This window comes from Falco biarmicus, chromosome 6 (genome assembly GCF_023638135.1).
Source record: "Falco biarmicus isolate bFalBia1 chromosome 6, bFalBia1.pri, whole genome shotgun sequence".
In the NCBI taxonomy this organism is placed as follows: domain Eukaryota; kingdom Metazoa; phylum Chordata; class Aves; order Falconiformes; family Falconidae; genus Falco; species Falco biarmicus.
The window spans coordinates 37,852,764-37,872,942 of NC_079293.1; the positions used below are offsets into that span (position 1 = coordinate 37,852,764).

At 41.4% G+C, this 20,179-nt stretch overlaps 1 long non-coding RNA gene across 1 annotated transcript; it reads right to left on the reverse strand.

Moving 5' to 3' along the window:
* Positions 1-1,024: 1,024 nt before the first annotated feature.
* Positions 1,025-20,127, reverse strand: LOC130151677 (uncharacterized). The gene is made up of 4 exons (XR_008822670.1): positions 19,926-20,127; positions 7,301-7,971; positions 3,087-3,179; positions 1,025-2,338 (listed from the first exon to the last, which is right to left on the reverse strand). It is a non-coding gene; the product is annotated as an uncharacterized LOC130151677 (long non-coding RNA).
* Positions 20,128-20,179: the final 52 nt, after the last annotated feature.

Here is a 20,179-nt window from a genome sequence, read left to right on the forward strand (position 1 = left end):
AATTCCTGTAAATCATATTGACTTCAGTTGCATTCCTCTGGTGTAACTGAGAACAGAATTTGGTCAAAAAGTATTAGTACTGCTCTTTTGCCCACAGGTTTTACATATTTCATGTGGAGATGTCTAATTTCAGATAGCTGATCATCTGCCACCTTGGCAGTCAGCATAGATCACCAAGGCCAGACTTGATGTTGTTGACCTCAGTACTACAATCAGGGGGGAAATGTGCAGAGATAATCTGAAAAGAGCAACAGAGGGCAGATCTGGCTTCCCAGGTGTTGTTGCAACAGGTCTGGAGTATGCAGATGTCCCCTGGCAGCATGGGTAGCTTGCTTCAGCAGAGTTCCTGAGAAAACCATGTTTGCCCCGTGGTTCAGTACACCAGTGCCTAATCCACACCATTAGGATGGCTCCAGAGAGCAAACTCATGCTGGTTTAACCCAGGAATATCCGCTGTCCTTAAGTCATCTCTTGTGCCCCGACCATTACAAAACTTGCCCTGCCTCACTCCTACGCAGCTCTCAGCTATCGCTTTTTTGAGGCTGTGCCTTCCTCTGGCTGGGAGGCAGGAACTGGCTTTTCTATCCGAGATGCCTCACCGCTGCAGGTGCCATTACAAATATTTTATTAGTTTGTTTTCAGAAACCTGGAGAGCAATAGAACCTGAGGTAGAATGGAACAGTGCTTTGCAAAGGCTCTGGAAGGTATGTCCAACTTGGCACTGAGCTTAGTCATCCCAGCTGGCAGGAGAGCAGCAAGTCCTCTCTCTCAAAGATGAAATCTGTATGTCTGCCAGCTATCTGTAATTACAGGCCCCAAAGAGTGTCTGCTCCAGTGTAACTAGAGATCTATGGGCTTTGGCATTTCATGTATCAATTACCACTTAGTGCTACATCACTAAGGCCAAAATGGGAATTTCCTTTGTGGGGAGACCTCCTTTATTAATAAAATATGAATCACATTCATTCTCCAACATCACTCTCAGCTAGCTAATTTCATTTCTGTCCCCAAAGCAGAGCTCCAGTCAAATGCTCCTAGGGAATATCCCTTCTCTCTTGCTTGTCTCTTTGCCTGTGTTTAATTCTGCATCAGTATGCACAGTCATCCTTTTTCTCTCTGCAGCTAATTCCTACTCCCAAACGATAAAGCTCCTTTCTGAACAACCTCTGAGGATCACTATGGGTTGAATCAAGGTTCAGACCTCTGGGCTTTGCCATGCCTCCCTGTGACAAAGAGTACTTCACAGTCACAGCTGACCATATAGTAGCACCCATAGCATGGGGTGGTGAGGTGTAAGGGGGTTCCTGACTCCTGACTGGCTGGAGTCAGGAGTTAGGAAGCATATCACTAGCTTTAGGCTGAACCTGAACCAGTATAAAATGTTCAAAAACTGTTAAAGAAGATGTTAAACACTCAGATGGCTGGCCAAGGCTGGATGCTGTCTTGTCTGCACTGTACAGCAGATGGTAACAGAAACAGCTTTAAACTGAAGTGTCGGTGACATAGATGTACAGGTTGTGTCTGAAAATTGATTCACCAGGTATTACGGGAGAACTCTGACTTCCATGCGCCCTTAGGAAAGAGCCCTCGGAGGCTCAGATGCTTGTCTAATGCAGATTCATGCATTCACCTTTCTCCATTCCTGCTATCAGGTATGGATCCTCTGCTGGAAGACAGGTCTTTTCCTGCCTGTGACTAAAATGTTATCACAGGACATTAAGAGAGTGGAAGATTATGAAGAACATTTTGCCAGGAGCCTTCTGGCCCCCAGAAGGAAACAGTGAATCCTGGAGAGGTGTTCAGCCTCACTAGGGGCTTACACAATCCCATTGGAGCAGTGACTACCACAGACACTGAGAATATGTTTAATTTGTTACCTTGTGGGTGGAAACACTTGTGTAATGAAGAATTTCTGGAAGGTGAAGGAGAAAGCAATACAGCAGCTGTTACAAAACCATCTGGCTGCCCTTGTCCTTGCATACACAGGGGCATTTTCTCAGCTCCTGTTCTTTAACTTTTCTCTCAAGATGAAGCCAAAGGAGAGCAAAGTGAAAAAAAAAACAAGTAAGAGGAGAGCCGAGAGTGAGCATATGTTCTTTCCCCAAATATCACCAATGACACGATACTGAAACTGTTCAACAAGCAGCAGACTGCCTTTGGCCTCAGTTCTGAAGCTGGAACACCCCATGGCTGGTGAGCTGTGAGCTCCAGCCACAGCCTTCCCTGTTGTCGGTACATGCAGCATGGGTTTCACCTCTTTGGTGTCTCTGTGTCTGGTGATGCAGCTGGTCTCCTGCCGCAGCTCTTCGGTGCCTCCACTTGAGCCTCTCTCCAGTACCTGGGTAGTGACATTCGCAGGGCATTTGGGACCACAGTCTCTCCAAGCCTCTAGCACTCTGTCAGCTTGGACTGGAGCTAGCCAGCAGGGATCAGAGAGATTGAAAGGGCTGAGAAATACAGTGATATTATATAAATCTTGTTTCCTTGTGAACTTCAAAAAAATTATATTCAAATAAGCCAAAAGTATGGAGAAACAGCCTTCATGTGTTTGCCACTTGCCAGTTAGAAACCTCTATGTGCAGTGATTTATAGTTTACTGCTAACCACACTCTCATTGAAACTTGAAATTGTTTCGCACCAGAAGGTTTTCACAGATTTTGAAAACATTTGGTTTTGGTCTGATGGGACTTCTGAATCTTTTTGGGGGTTGTTGGCTTTGTTTTTTGTTCCTTTGGTTTAGAATTGCAAGCTCCATCGCTTCCTTTAACCTCCCTCACCACTTCTTCTCATTATTTGCAAAAATATGAATATTATTTTCCATGCTTCTAAACTTTTTTTTTTCTTTTTATGAACGGTAATCAAAAGGAATTTCTCTGGCCTTTGAGGAGTCAGCCTAGGTGGGTTTCTGGTCTCTATACTGGAGCCTGAGGTCCACAGCTAATTTTGAACCATTGAAAATTAGAAGGAAAGTGCAGCTAAAATTTCAGTTGGTTTGGTTTTTGAGCAATCACAGACAGGATCAAAAACCTACTAAGGCAATTCTTTTACTTCTTTTGACCATTCAAAGAAGGCAAACTTCTTCTTACCTTGTTCACTCATTATCTTCAGTGTCTATCCATGAGATTACCTATGTGGATTTGTCCCAAAAAAGGAAAGCTTCAGAAAGCTTATGTTAACACCTGAAAATGTAGCAGGAAATAGAGTTGTAAACATTTATACAATTTTATTTGGATTATGCATTGCAAATCAAAGCAATTTGTGCCTTGATGGGGTTTTTGTTAGGATATGTCTATATGTAAAAATCATAATATATGGCTTAATGCAATTATCTTTTGACTATTAAACCCCTGCTCCTAAAACTCCTGAGCCAAAACAATGCCACAAAAAAATCATTTTTACTATGAAAGCAGAGTTATCTTTTTAAAGGTTGAAGATAAACACCAAACATAACATGAAAGAAGCTTTCTTTCAGGAAAGGTTAATCACCACTAGTTTCATCACTGGAATAAGTATTTTCTTGTTACTACTATAAAATAGAAAACCATTTCATTTTTTACAGTATTTGTAGCCCCATCACTCAACTATGATAATCCTTGAGAAAGCTTCTGCTGGAAAGAGCTGGCAAAAATTCTTATAAGTATTTTATTCTTAGAAGTATAAACATACATTTTATATATATACACACACACATATATAAAAAAGTATTTTCTATAATATTTATATACATATCTATAAACATATATTTTCTATAAAATACATCTCATCTTCAATGATAAAACTAACAAGCATGACTGTTTTGAAAGGACTTTTTTTTCTTTTTTGTTTCAAAACAAGAATCCCTCAGGAAATTTCAGTGGAGTTGAAAAATTCCCAGCAAAATGTTTGATTTGGTCAAAAAGCCTCTTCAAGATTAGATTAAAGAATTTCAAGCAGTTCTACTGTAGGCTTTAAATTGTGCCTTTAATCCAATAAAAACTTCATTTAATGAAAGCCATCTGCAAGTCATATCATTGTTACTCCTCACCCCATTTTTATTGCTGCTTGAAGCATCTTTGTATTGGCAGTTTCTATCAGTGGCCACTGGCTTCCAGCAGAAGCCTAGTAGTTAAAACATCAGTCCTGCAATTAAGATTTTCTGCTTCTTGCTGCCTTTTACGCTGGCTTGTGATCACTGTACAGCTCATTTTGCCCATCTGATAAGAGGATACTGTATCTGCCTGCCAGGTGTGTTGTAGGGACACAGCACTTAATGTTTGCAGAGAGCTGCTGTGGTACTTGAATAGAAATCCTGTAGAAGGGCAAAGTTTCATAATCGAGTTGCAGCAGAGACTCATATAACTGTCCGTGATGCTTCTCCGGCCTAAAAAGTTTTGCTCAGGATGCAGTGAAATGAAATGCTGGCTAAGCTAATTTAAGAAATCCCAGCCTTTTTTCCTACCCCTGTGCTATGTCTCACAACCCACTTGCTTGTGCTAGGATCTGTTGATGGGGCCACACTGTACTTATCAGTACGTTGACCTGAATGAGAAATTATCTTGGTGAAGGGAGACTTATTTTAACTAGATAAGTTTCCTGATCTGCTTTCAGCATCTCCCAGAAAAATTCAGAGTGGAACAACTGACAGGGCAGTGCACTGCAGTACACAGGCCGAGGCAAACAGATGGGACAGGCAGGAGTCCTTAACCTGATGTCAGCAGCAAAACCCCTCACTGACCTGGACCTCAGAAAGCCCCCTCTCTGTGCTCAGTGCTGCAGAGTAGTACCTCCCTGCACACCACCACGTTGCAAAATATGCACAAAAGATGGTAAAAAGGAATCATAGCGATTCCCTCTGCAGAGCTAGGGACCCAGTGGCATGAAAGTAAACGACTCACCAGCAGTTACTCAGACAGCAGTAAGAGAGCAAACCTGAGTGCAAGTGCCCTGCATCTTGATTAGAAAGCCCATTATTCTTCCCACCCTGCAGTATGCATTTTAGATGCTTTTCCAACCTTTTCCACTCTTCCCACATCTAAAACATAGCTTTGGCTCCATTCTGATTGAAATTTCCTGTGACTGAGATGCTGCAGGTGCCCTAAAGAAGATTCGGGAGCAAGCCGTAATTTTACAGAGGTTGAGGACTCATGTATGGCACAGGAGTATGAAATTAAAGCAGGGCAGTTTGCTTGGAAAAGAATTTCTTTTTGTGTGCACTTAAGCTCCCACAAAGAAAAGAAGGAGCCTTTGAAATAATTATCTCCATATATGTTGCCATTACTAAAAAATGCTCGCATTAAGAACAAACTATGAGAACAGTCGAGAGTAGACTCCTGGTGAAAATGTCATTACTGTGTCAGTCTTGTGAAGGGAGCTCCAGATATGTCCCTGAGAGTCTCTCTGGAGGAGTAAGGATCTGGGCTGTGCACCTGTCTATCACAGGACATTTTAAAGATACTCTTCCAAACATTTAGAAAATTTTTTCATGTTGCTGGACACCTGAAGGAATGGATCTCATCTTTAGATTTCCTGTTTCAATTTTTCTGAATGCTACTTTTGAATATATATATATTTTTTATTTTCTTCAAATTCAGCTAGATGTCTACATTTCTGAAGAGGTGAATCTAGGGTCACTTTTGTGTGTTTTAGTGGTTATGCATAGTTATCTACTTCTCAGCAGCACTTTCCAAGAGTTTTTGAAGCAGAGGAAAGCTCATACAGCAGGAGCATGAGGCAGTTCTCTTTTTCCTTATCATCCATTAAGTGAAAAAAAAACAAAAAACAAACCCCAAAAAGACCCAAAGAGACAAATGCCAAATTCTTCATCATCACTACAATATGCCGTTGACCAGGACGTGTATTCTTCTTGGGAAGGGGAGTGCTTTCCCCCGACATCAAAATGACAGCTCTAATTACCCCATGCATTTGTGTTTTGCTTTGGAAACTTATTTTGACACATGTAGAGCCAGAAATTAGAATAGCTTAAGGGAGAAAGGAAACCTGTCACAGATGTGAGTGGCAGAGCAAGAACAAAAGATTGTGAGTTTCCTCTTCGCCACCACAGATCTCCGAGTTGCCATCTTTTTTCATAGCAAACTAGGAAATAAAAATTCCTGAAAGAGAAGCTTTGTCTTATCAAGTGTGATAACATCTGACAAACTGCACAGATCTTCCCCTCTCCCTTCCCCTCTCTTTTGCTAAGGTTGGGGCTAGGCCAACGACAGAGTAGCAGGTCAGTGACCTATTAGCCTCTGCCGTCATTTTACCCCAGGCCCTGAATGATGCCTGCAGACAGGGCCATTGGGAAGGAGAGGCAATAAGGTCACCACCTCCCCATTTCCTTTTCATTGCTATCTCTGCAGCAGCAGCTTCTCCAGGCTTGACTTCTCCATGAGTAATTGATGTGTTGAAAGTTAAGCATGTGCTGAAGTGCTTTGCTGGCATGGGGCCAGCATGTGCAGCACCTGGAAAGGTCTTGTCCCGGGTAAAGGACTACAGGGGCTCAGAGCAGCTGGCCATATCTCTCCATGAAGCTGCTGAGAAGGTGGGCTTCAAATCCACCATTTACCTTCGGCTTCTCCCTGCCAACCCAGCCCAAGGAACTGTATGCTACCCACGCAAAACATGCAGAAATCCATCCACTTTTAAAATGTAACTTGATAGCTGATTTTCTCTCTGATTGAATACAGAAATGACACATGTATCATGATCTGCATATGTCTAGTTGTGTCTCACCACTCCTGTTGCCCCTTTCTCCTTTGAATCCATTGATCAATTTGGTAGAGGAATAGCAGTCTCTGGGAAAATTAAGATCCTACATATTTCATTAAAGTAGGTGGCCAGAAATAAATGCCAAGACAGAGTCAAGGAATCATCCAAATGCTGAAATATCAGAATCATCTTCAACAATACAACATGTTACTGGGGAGCCAGGCAGTATTATCCTTAGTGCTTCCAAAACAATTTCTAGGTCCTGTGTGCCTTTAATCAGAGTGCATCATATATTGAGCTGGCTCTTAGAGCTGGGACTTCTGGGAAAGAAAACTAAGAAAATGGTACCTCGTGAATTCCCCAAGCCTCCCAATAAAGCGGAAAGGTACCTCTGGTATTAATAAGCAAAGCAAAACAAAGAGGGGAAAAACTATATAAATTCTTTCTGCTTGACCAGCCCTCAGCATTATTGCACAAAGCAGGGTAGTCCTTTGCATTATGCTAATTGAACAGCTTTTCTGAGTTTGAGTAAGGATTATATACATATTTTGTGTTAAGGAAACAAACCAACTGAAGGATTCCTTTAAGAACTTACTTAAAAAATTGAACATACCCTAAGTGATTCGTTTGAGTGCTCTTCTAGTAGGCTGAAAAACACCAAAATGAGTAACAGAAAGACTGAAATTACTTCTACTGTAAAGCAGACTTGAAAACAGCTTCATTGATCTTTTAATTATGGAAATTGCTATGCAATATAAAATCCTGGATGGTCCTGGGGAAAAAAAAAAAAAAAGGAGTATTTTAAACCTTTTTGAACAGCTCAAAATGCAAACTCAAAGCCAGAGTTACTATAAGTTGACAGTCAAGTACTTACATGGTTGTCCTGTTGTCCCTTGTTAGAGAAAGACATTTGGACAGTTTTGCTCACCTTACCACTTCAGCTTTCTGGGGAAGTACCGTAACCTTTAATAGTGTAAACGGTGAAAGAAGCATCTCAAAGAGGCTTTGGCAATTTCAAGATATGGAATAGTGAGATTTGATGCCTTTGCTGTCTCACATGGAGCAGTGCGTTGTTACAGCCACCCTTCCTGTTACAGCCAACAGCAGCATCCCCTTGTTTAGATACATGTCTGTGAAAGGCCAAGTGCAAGACTTTGGAGGTCCTGGAAGACTCCAGGTGCTCCTGCAGACACCAAATGCAGTCCAAGAGCCAGTACTGTTCTTCAGCAACTTCTGTGTAACGTTATCTGTACCAAACAACAGAGATTTGCTCAACCACTTCATCTGTAGAGTAAAAAGATAGGAGTGAAAAGCTTCCATTTTCTAAGGTTTGCCAAGCACAAAGCGTGCTTAAAATATATTGTAACCTGTAGCTATTGATTTTACCTTTAATTGCAGGTGTACTGCAATGAGCACCTACTTCTCTTGCTCTTAAAAGGGAGGCAGAAGTAGAAGCAAACAACAGCATTTTCATTTAATGTTACTTTTAAATTCCATGTCTATATAGGTAAGTCAGGTTCAGACTGTGGTTTCATGGCTAAGGCCAAGGGAGCCAGGGCTCTAAGGTAGATACGAACTCAATCCAAAGCCCACTGAAGTCAACGGCAGCATGTTCACTGCCCATGGTGAGTTGCAGATCATGTTGCATAGCTGTAAATATGAAGATTCACTTGAGGATGAAATATGAAAATTCATGTGAAGTTAGTAAGTGCAAAAGGAGAAGGTGAAACTAAATGACATCATTACCTCATGAAATATTAACACAGACTTGCGTTTCTTAAAGCAATGGTTTTTTTCTAATTTTTTCCTCTGCATTGTGCCACCCTGCAGAGCACACATGGCCCACTGCCACAATTGTGTGTCTTAAGCCTCTGGTACCACTCACTGACTGATAAAGAGGTCAGAGGGGGAGTCTGGGTGATGATAGTGGAGAGAAATGTTCCAGAAGAAGTCTTACAAAGGGCTGTGAACTGTGGAAATTCACTCTCTCACTGTCACCAGCTATTAGCAGGGCCATTAATAACAGGACATCCAATGTATAGGTGCATTAGCTCTTGTCATGCTCAAGTAATGACCTTCTACAGGTAGGAGTGATGGGTGTCTTTATACTAAGGAATAGCAATAGCCCTGGGCTATCTTCCCTCTTCCCTTCACTCTGACTTGCAGAGGGAAAAGAGATAGATCACACACACTTTTCTGAAGCAAACTTTCCTGGGAAGTTTTTTAACTCTTTTGTGCAACAGTCTTCTATGTTGTTTATGGCAAGTGCTGTACCCAGTGGTTTTAACACTCCTACTTTCAATGTTAACAATACTAAACGTTCTCCATTTAGGAATTTCTAAATGTTCACTGTTGGGCTACTTTGGTTTGAAACTGAGACTTTTGATACCATTTCTATTCTCGATTGGGTGTTTTGTGTCCCCAAAGAAACTGTATAACTTGCACTTGCACGTACAGTGGACACTTCTCAACATCATGGTGATGTTTCAGCCTAAGACTTGCAAATAAGACAATTTCAAGTTTCACAGCAGAGCACCGACTTTTGAAATTTTAAAGCTTAAATTTTGTGAACTGCCAACGCTACAATAGTCTTCTATGGGTTGACTTGAATAGAAAATTGCTGAGAAATTCAAGTGACCCTTTAAAATATATTTTTCTTCATTATTTATTTTGGTTCATAATTCCATGTGTATTCTGTTCATAGATGATAGTACATTCTCTAACCAAAGTAAGTATTTTTTAATTATCATTATAATTCTTTCTTTTGATAGCTTTTAAAGTTTTCTGATGAGAAGTGTGTTTTTCTTGTAAGAGAAAACTGTCCTTTGGCCTCTAGAAAGAAAAAGAAATAAGCAAATTGGAATGAGGCAATGATAAAATGCAAATTTGTGGTTAAAATACAGAGACGTTTGGCATATTTCTTTGCACATCTAGTGAACTCAGCAGAAAACCAATCAGTCTTTAAAAAAAAAAAAACATGGCATTCCTATTTCTGTCCTACAGATTCTAGTGCTGATAACCTGAGCTGAAATATGAAGCTCCAATGAAATCTGTAAGGATAAATCACATTTCTGTGAGCAACTAAAATGAGATTTTGCTCTTTGTGGGCATATACAAATTCATGAATCCATTTAACACTCCAGAAGATCAGAACTGAAAAAATAATCCAAGAATCTTCTATAAGTGCAAGGAAATATGTATGCTTATGCCATTGTCTATTTTCCTTCAACATTTCAATCTCTCCTTAAACACTGAAGTGATTGTATTTCACTGGCACGAATGCCCAAAGAAAAGGATTTAGTAAAGTTTGTTGAATATTCTCCCATAAGACTATTACAAAAAATGCACATGCAACAATTCTTGCAGGAAATGCTTTCCTGTTTATCAAACCCAGATAACAGAAATGAGATCATACAATGCCACAAGCCTGTCACAACCAGGCTCAAATTTTGAAGATAGAAAATTTATGGAATACAAATTTTGAAGAAAGTATATGCAGGGGAGAGTATCGGTGTGAAAACTTTGAGGGTTTTGTGGATTGACTGAGAATTGGAGATGATGTCCACAGCAGTAAATACTTTATGTCTCGAATTGTTAGCATGCGTCTGAAAACACAGAGTGATAGAAGAAATACTTAACAGGAATATTTTCAGAGCCTTTCCATAACATGTGCACATGCATGCCTGGAGCACATGTGCAAACTTATTGTCACTGTACTGTTAGTCTGTCATAAACACTGGGAATATCCTGTTTGGCCATGGCAGAGGTATGGGGCTGGTGCACACTCTGAACCTCTCCCTGCAGCACCCATCACAAAGCACCATGGAAAGACAAGGCAGCAAGTTGAATCTGTATGACTAGAAGTAGAGGAAGCCTTATGGCACAGCATGTATAACAAATAAAGATTTTGTGTCTTTTAGGGAGGACTAGAATTTTATTAATAAGGGGTTGCTGGGAGGTAAACACTTCCTGTCATATTTTCATTAGATAATCTTATTTGGACTTCCTTTCTTGACCAAACACCCCAGAAGAAACCTTCTATGTGTTGTTTAAAATAGATCCAAATAAGCAAGGCAAAGATAGAGGTCTGACCTGAGGGGTAGAGAAAAAAAGAGACAGGGATGCATCCGGAAGGAGATGTCTTCTGCTAGGAAGTCAGTGGAAAGGTGGTACAGGTATGTGCTTGTGCCTACTCTTTTTGGAGCTCATTGGGCTCTCTAGCACCAATCCATAACGGAAAGCCACAGAGAAGAATGTGCTGAGACTGCAATTTCATTTCCTCTGAATTTTAGCTCAAGCAGATAATACTGATGACAGTGTCCTTTTTTTCTTGGGAAAGTTAGCATAGCTAACTGTTCATTTCTTCTTTCAGACAAGCAGCCATTACAGAACCACGTCTGTCTCACTCTACTTGACCTAGATCTTCCTGTCCTAGCTGCTGTGCTGTGTGTTGTTGAAAAGGCATAGGTTAAATACTCTGCCGTGTATAGTCCATGATAGTGCTCAAGTGACTGCTTGTTAAGGGCTAGAAAGAGACTGTTCATCTGGATTGCCACTTTATAGACAAAACCAAGCTCCCAGATTTTGATTTGTCATATGATTTTCCTACCTAATAAGAGAGAGCTCTGCCATGCTCCCAGCTAGAGGAAAGAAGGCAAATATTTTCCCTTTTATCCTGAAAAAGAAGTAGGCAGTGTCTTTCCACATGCTCTCTGTAACCTTTGCGGTTCACCTTTTGGTCCTTAAGTTTATTATAAAAGCTCAATTCCTCTTACAAAATCACGCTTTTATGTCTTCTGTTTGTCTGTGTAATGTCAGGTCATTTGACATGACTTTCAGGCTGGCCAGGGTGAAATTAAATCACAACTTTCTAAAGCTATTAGCTCAGGCTCTCTGGCTTGTATAGCTCCCATTAACTAACTGTTTTTTGTGAGGCTGCCTGTCCAGTACCAGTGGCTGGGGAAAATTAAAACAGAGTAACAGTAAGTCCTGTGGTTGTGGAATGACATCACATGTGTTTGGTGTCATGCTGGGCATGTTGAGTGGCAGTTTGTTTCCCTTTGAGTGCCTTCTTTGGCAGTCATGATGTGCTGATGTGCTGTTGGAAACAGTTGTTCAAGAAAAGTCTGTGGAGTAATATTAATGAGTGATTCCACAAGTCTCAGGTATCTACCAAACTGGCCCTGGTGAAGGAGAGCTTATGTCTAAGTAGAGGAGAAAAATGAGGAAAGCACATGAAGTTTATGGAAAAGACATAAACATGACCAGATAAAAGAAAATAAGCTGAGAAGAGGGAAAATACAGGACAGAAAAGCGAATGTTGGGACGGTACCAAACATACCAAGAGCACGAGGATTGACATCAAAACAGTAGACTTTGCTATCACTGAGTTAGAAGAAAGCAGCATGCCCTTACTCTGTAGTAATGATGTCAGAAGGAGAATTCAGCAAAATGTTCTGTTTCAGGTTGTTCATGAGGCATTTGTCTTACTCAGGGAAATGGTCCCTGAATGTGGCCCCTGAATTGATATAGCACAACCAGTTATCAAAAACATTATTTTAAACTAAATTCATGTTAACTATATGATCTTTGCTCTCAGTAATTATGTACAGGGTTGTTAAACCCTAAAAAATGCCAACAACCAGAAACTCTCCGGTTTACCTCCGCTCACCTTTAAATCAATTTTTTTACATCAGAAAGGAAAACACATCGTCTGATATTAGCTGTGTGGTCACACATGTTGTTATTCACAGTTTATAAATAATTACCTGTCATCTGCCAGCTTACCTCAGTTATGGTCTGGACACCTACAGAGTTGATAGATTGTCCTGTTGGCAGCCCATGTGGCATGTAAGTGCCTCTCAGGCTTGACTCAGGAGAACTGCATTTATCAGTCTGCAGCTCTTTAACCTGCTGACACCCATTCCTAACAGGATAATTTTGCACTTGAAGTAACTGGGTGAAAATAGATGAAGCTTCTAAACTAAGCTAGAGCAAATTCAGTAGGCCACCATGAGGTCACATTCTTTTCTTAGAGTGCTTTGATCCTACTACCATGTCTTTGAATTCACTGTTTTTTCTTCTCTGCAAAGGTGTAAACCAGAATGACAAGTTCTCTGTCTTTTCTCTGTAGCATATTTCATGAGACTAGGAATTAGGAATGGAAAAGATTTTATGGATCATAGCATAGAGACCTTTAGATGTCTCTAGTTCAGCCCCTCTACTCCAAGCAGGGTCAAGAGCAGCTCACTCAGGGCCTTGAATCTGTATTCTTCCCTTGCAACTGCAAAATCAACAGTGTTATCCTTTGAGCTTCACCCCTGCAAAGAACCTCTGCGGGTGCATAATCACCCACCTGTTTCAGTGGAAAGTCCTCCTGTTAGAGGGTGATTGCAGAACTCAGCCTTGAGCCCACTGCTGGGAGAAGGCATGGCAGATACCAAACTACCTCCCGACCCCCTCTTTCTTTGCAGGAGGTCAGCAGGGATATTCTTTTACCTGTTACTTTTAGCAGAGGTATTTCAGCATGTAACTGCCTCCTACCTACCCACCAGGAGGACGTCTGTCTACCTGTGATTTTCATTTCTGCCATTGGTCTGCCTGTATCCCATTTTGTTGATTTTTTGGCCAGGATGCATGTCTCATGTTTGCTCAGGCCCTTGTCTAGGACATGGTGGTGAACACATCTAGTTTATCCTGGAGGGGACTCTGAGCAGAGCTGACACAGATTAATAAACTGTCTGTTTTATTTGAAAATTTCTAATGGTAGCCAGAAGCTGTCTGGACACAATTAATAAATAAAAAAGTAAATAAAAAGCCACTACACTTCATTTGAACTTAATTGGCATAGGAAGAACTCACAAGGGAGCTATGTAAGGTTTTATGGGGAGTTATTTTGACAGAAGCCGTCATTTGTTACAAGACAGAAAAAAAAAAGAAAGAAAAACCCATTGCCAGAACTTTGTTTTTCATTCACACTGCTCTTCTACATTACAAATCAGCAAATGATGAAATCCAGACATGAAGAAATACAAGGATTCATTGGCCATTGGCTCTGGGTATAAATTTGTATTTCTTACTTATTGCTCTCATTTTTTGAACTCACAACATCTGCCATTATTTCAGAACACATTTAAATTGGAAGAGTAGAGGAGATAAAGGTATTTAGGGTGTAGAGGGAAAGAAATAGGGAGAAAAGGTTAAAAAGCGTAAGAAAGATGAGTTAACAAGGAAATTTGAGGTTTTGGAGGGGTATGCATGTTTCCCATAGGCTTCTTTCTATTTTAGTATGCCCTGTACTTACATATTGGTGTTTCCTAATTATTTGTGCCCCACTTGTCTTAAATTGTGTTATATCAGTTATGTAAAATTGCTGTTAATTAGGGAAAAAACATCGAGTAGTTTCAGTACAGAAGCCCTTTTCAAGATGGGAGTCTTCAGCTGAAACGAGATGAGGGCTCTATCACTGCATGCTAAAGAAGATGATCCTTAGATCATTAGGAATCTATCCATTAGATCCTTAGGAATAGACTGCAATTTATCATACAAATTATCTGTTTTCCTTCTGAATAAAAGATGCTGTCCACATAAAATTTGTATTATATATGTTTATACTTATACCTGTATTTATTACATGGTTGTCTTCTTCTATTTCTCTGCCACCACCAAAACCTACTTTTTCTCAAATACAAAAACAAAAATTACTTTTTCTCCGGCAGTTGCTGGGGCCCTTGAGGCACTGCGTTTTCCTTGGACAGCAGTGACATCTGGTGCTCACAGCCTTAGAGCAGGAACAGCCTGTGCTTCTCACTTGTCAGGTTTTGAGCATTTTCTTGTTATTATGCAATGGAAAACAGTGCCAAGATCGTTAACGTAGTCACACCACTGTATCTATAGTGGTTTGGGTCTGCGGGGCGCTGGGGGAGCCTCTTGAATGTGAACATTTGTATGATAATCTCTGTTGAGGTAGTGCTGACCTAAGGGGGGACCAGGAGCCACAGCAGCTTTGTCACACAGCCGGGATGTAGTCACCATCCCTGGAGGTATGTAAAAGACGTAGATGTGGCACTTAGAGACATGGCTTAGTGGTGGACTTTGCAGTGCTAGGTTAACAGTTGAAATCGATTATCTTAAAGCTCTTTTCCAACCCAAACGATTCTATGAGTCTATGTTCCCACATCTCAGCTGATCGTGAAAGCATCATTTGGGTTTCTGGCTTAGGGGGGCTGTTCAAACAGCATTGCCAGGGTTTAGCCTTCCAAAATGCTCTGTGTAAAGCCCCGAATTCAGGGTTTATAATGTCCAATATGTTTCAAAAACTGCTGCACCTGAAGGAGCATTCAGTCTTTATTAACATGAAATGAAGTATTTGGAGTATCTCTAATTCAGTTTATCATTTAGTTTACACAGTAGTAGCTCTAGTGGGATTCACAGTGTGCTTGGCAATGATTTTCCTGCCACTGTATACGTGAGACACTGGCCGGTCAGAAGGAGCCTCACAAGAAGCAGGATACCACTAACCAGTTGGTTTCCTCTATCTTGCATTTCTGTGATGCACAAGCACTGCTGAATTTGCAACCGCAGCACTCGGTGCAGTGAAACCAGTGTTTGCACTGCTACAGCCCAGAATGTACATTACTGCAGTTTCCCTTCTGCCTGTTTCTGCAGTTTCCATGGTGCTGCCATGCGATGCTGTGCAAGCCACTGGGAATGTGCCCAGAGCAGGCAAAAACCAGCAGTGTCTCTACTTTTGTTCCAAAAAACACCACAAACAAAACCAGGAGTTCCCCCCAGCTTGCTGCCTTCATTTCCTGAGATTAGCAGCTGGCTGGTATCCTAAAGATGGGGAAGGCAGAACTGTAGTCTGCATGCAAAATCATATAGCCACAGAGATCCCACAGCAAGCATCTTTTCCTGCCAGAGCTGGAAAGTCACTCTGCAAGCACTGTCTTTTCCCAGTGGGACTGCAGGCATTTTCAAGAAGCTCTGCCTCTTTCCCTTCCATAGAAACACAATCTCGGTATAACATATTATCTCCAATAGTTAGGTGTTATTTCCTCTGATTCTGTTGGGTTTTGGAATTACAAACACTTCCTTCCCACAAAAGTCTCCCTAAAGAATTGGTGTAAGTTGTAGTTGATTTAGTTTGCAATTTTTGATAATACAGTAGTATATAGAAATTGGGTAGTGTCCCTTCAAATGGATTGTGAATCTAGTATCCGCTCTTGCATTACCTGCCCAAACTTTACAATAGCAGCCATGCTTGCCTGCTGCCAGGCATTTTTTGTACAACTTACCTGTGCTCAGACCATTTGCTCAGACCCCTGACGCTGTGAGAAGGGCATACACTAACCCACATCCAAAACAGGGCTCAGCCCTTCAGGAGGGATCTTTTTTTGCCCCACGCTCTTTGACCACTGGCTCCAGAAAGCCGTTCTGGGTTTGTAAGCACCTTCTTCGCTCAGCCAGCTTGAGACGGTGCTGTTTGCCAGTGGTGTGACTTAGAAGGCACTGGGGGGCTGTTGGCCTGTTGTGGCAATTATGAAGTGTCACTGGGGCCCTGGACCCCGTGCACCACTTCCGTGATCCTCCTGGCCCCACCCATGGGACCTCCCACCCCCACTGCCCATTCCCCCACCACACGTGTGGAGATGTATCTGGATTCAGACAGAAATCCCCACTGCTTTGCACTACGGCTTTTCATCCTTGCAACAAGGGTAAAACCGAACATGGCGGTGTGAAGCACACAGATACTCCACATCTTTCATCGTCAACTGATAAACCACCTCGATACATCCATGGGTCTGCTCCTTCCCATGCAGGAAGACCGAGACATCTGTTCATACGTGTTTTACACTGTTTCAGGTGTCAAAATCTTCAAAACAAATTTGAAAGCCTTTTTACTATCATGACACTTTTTCAAAATCTGTTTCTTTTTAACAGCCTCAGAGCTCAGGATAGGATCTGGAAGCCAAGCTGCATTCCCCTGAGCCTGGGACTCCCTTTCATAAATGCTTGGCAGGGCTCTTGCTACTCTTGTATTAACCAGCACTGCTCAGGATCTGGTTGCCTCCATGCATCTCCAGGTAACAGTGAGGGTTGCACAGGTGTGATAAGGCTCAACTAAATGTTTCTTGGAGCAGCACCAGTTTTTTCACTAAAGTTATGTAAACTACATTGATATGGTGGTACTGGGCAGCCATGGAACTCCTGAATGTTGTCTCCAAGCCATATTAGAGGGGAACTTTTATTCTAGCCGTCACTTCCCCCTGAGCATTGCAGCATCTGCCAGAGCCAGGAGGGACTGCCATGTACGTGGGAGATGTCTTCAACCTGGTCAGTCAGCAGACGACAACCCAGAGACCTGTATCAAACACCCTAGATGGAATTGTTTACAGCTATGTGATCTGAGAGCAGCAGAAAGGTCCTGTTCACTTTCTCCTTCCGTGTTGCTTGTGAAGAGGTATGGATGTTTTAAAACTTTATACTGCTAACCAATGGAAGTAAAAATAACACTGAGCCAGATGGCTATGGCAAGCCTCACAGAAATCACCTTTTCCAGAAAACCCCAGCTCCTTTCTGAAAGGGATTTCAGCTTTCATTCTCAACAACAGGGATGCTTCTAATTACAGTGGTTGTGGAGAAAAGCTAAAAATATATTTTAAGTGTATCATACAGAATGAGAAACTAGAAGGCAAAAGAGAGAAATACCCTTTTAAAAAGAAGCACACAGCCTTTAAAAGCCTTGTCTCTTTTGAAGCCCAAATAATGAATTACATGAATTTATACCTTGTGTTCTTGGAATTGGCAGTTGCTGTTAGATACCTATGAGAAGGAGATCTGAGAAGAAATGTGTTTCCCTTCCCATTTTATTGCTATAAAGCACAACACTACTTTGTAACCATGAACTGTTGTTTGCCATCTCCTCCAAATTAGAAACAGTAGTTCCACAAAATGGTGTTACGGAAAAAAAGAGATGGACAGGTTTACTGCTTGACTTGCTTGGGTTCTGCTTCCCTCTGGGACATAAAATATTTTTGTTTCCCAAGGGCTAATTAGTTATCTTTTCTGTGCCAATCTCCCTAGCCATAAACTGGGGGTAATAATGTACCCATTCTGTGAAGCTAATTACATGTAACAATATTTACAGAGCTCCATGAAATCTTCCTTGAGCACCACAGATGTTCAGATTTGTGTAAAATACATTGAACATTTTCATACATTTGGCAGTGTTCTGTTAGATTGTCATGCTTTGGCCTCAAAGGGCTTCATTTGAGCTATGGCAAGGGCTTGTCACACAGAACATCTGGAGATGAAACAAAATCCGTGATGTTCTTTCTCAGCTCTTGGCTGAACGGGCTGTACAAATGGCAGACTCCATCCATGGGGTGACAGCCACCAGCTGCCAAGGGAACAAGTCTGATTTGGAAGAAACTGGTTTTGCCACTAGAAAACCCTTGTTTTGGGTACTTCGGATTTATAAAGCACTGCAGTTTCTGCCATCTAATGCTACATAAGATAATCCGATGCAGCCATGATTTTTCCTCACATCTACCCTCCAGTATGAGATTGAAAAATCAGCCCCATTGCAGCTGATATTTTACATTTTCCATTGCTACAATGGAATCAGTTGTTCTTGGTACTAATAGCACAGAGGAGTCCTTTTGGCATAGGAAATCCTACCCACATGTTGCACTGCAATGCAGAAGACAATGGGAGAATATATCCAAAAGCCTCTCCAACATTTCTTTTTGCGGAGTACCCGAAAGCTGCCTATTGACAGCTGTCTTGGAGAAAAAAAAAGAGAAAACATGTGGAAAAAAGGTATGTTAAATACTTAGTGAGGTTAGTAAAAATAGTACAATCTGTGATTGCTACACTTGAAAAAACTTCAAAGGGAAAATGTGTTCTTTATTTCTTTTTTCGTGGTAAAGATATTTAAAGCTGCCTGGTTGTTTATCAAGATGTATCTAACAGGCCTTCTCATAGTCATGTGACTGCTTTGCCATGGAACTGCATTTATCACACCACTTTTTATACTTTGCATTTTTAACATTTTGTATGGATTACCCTTGTGCTAAATAAAGGAAGAAGCATTTGTTCGCTTTGGGAGGTACCATCTGGTTTGAGTTTAATCAGGAGGAGGAGGAGGACCAGCCTCCAGTGCAACAATACAGAAGGAGCCCAGAGCACCAGGGTGGGTGAGGTTTGTCCATGCAAAGCAACCCCACTGGCCCCATCAGCCTCACTAAAAACATGGCTCACGCCTGGGCAAGGGACGCACAGTGCTCTGCATCCCCACTAGCCTAGCTCTGAAAACCAGTAAATATTTTTTTTTCCCCTTGTGTCCTTTTTGAAACATTGCAGCAAACGATTTAGGAGTTCAGGAATGTCTCTTAAAAGCATTGACAGGTATGCATAGTTACCTTGCAACTGCTAGAGCACAGCGAAGGCAAGGCTTTACTGAAATCAAAATGCCAGCAGCTTATCAAAGGATCTGGAAGCTACACGAAAGGCAGAGGCCTTTTTGAAAATAATGCAGACCCCTGAGACACAAATAAGTATTGTCTATTGGTAGAGTAGAAACAAGAGTCACATCCACTAGATTCAACAGCTATCGCCTGACCAAAAGCTTGGGCTGGTCTTTTTAATGGACTCATTTCCCCACTGATCTTGTGCCCTTGTTACTGTCACTGTTGGTGGGAGCTGTATATGCACAGCACAGCTGAAAAATCTTTTACTTTTCTGTGTTTTGTCTAACTTAAGAAAGCCCTAAAAATTTTTTTCAGCAAGTATTTAGTAGGAAAATCTGTTCTTGTTACAGAATTCAATATAGCTGACTTTTTTAAAAACAGTCAGGGACTCTGGAGAGGATATATTTCCCTTTGTGTTTACAGTACCTCCTACAACACTCCTGTTTAGTTTAGGGAACCCTTTTAGTTTCACCCCTATCAGATTCTATGAACATTTTTGATATTCAGTTAGTACCATTGTCTTTTAAAACTAGGCTAAAATGTGAACCGCTTTGCCTAAATATACCATCCATCTCTAATGGCTATTAATGGATTTATGAATACCATAAAAGCTTTCAACTGATATGCTTAGTTATAGCACAACCATAACAAAACCCACCTGGAAAAACTGAAAAGATATAATATCAGAGATGTTTTTAACACTAGTTTTACAATGTTAATACCACAGGCTTTCTGGGTAGAGCCTATGTAGTGTTGTTACCCTACCTGTGCTTGTGGGGGATTGCAGAACAGGTTAAAACAGTCATGTGGGGCTAGGAGAGTCTTCCCAGGCCTTTGATTCCAGCTGGCAGTCCCAAGTCACATCTGCAACTGCATAAAATTAAGTTTCCAAGCTGCCCAGCACAAGCTCCAGCACAATACAACCCCTTGCCAAACACTATTCAGTGACGTCCAGGGAGATATATGTCCAAGGGGAAGGGGGTGGGGGGGTGGGGGCGTGGGGTTACCTCTATCAAAGG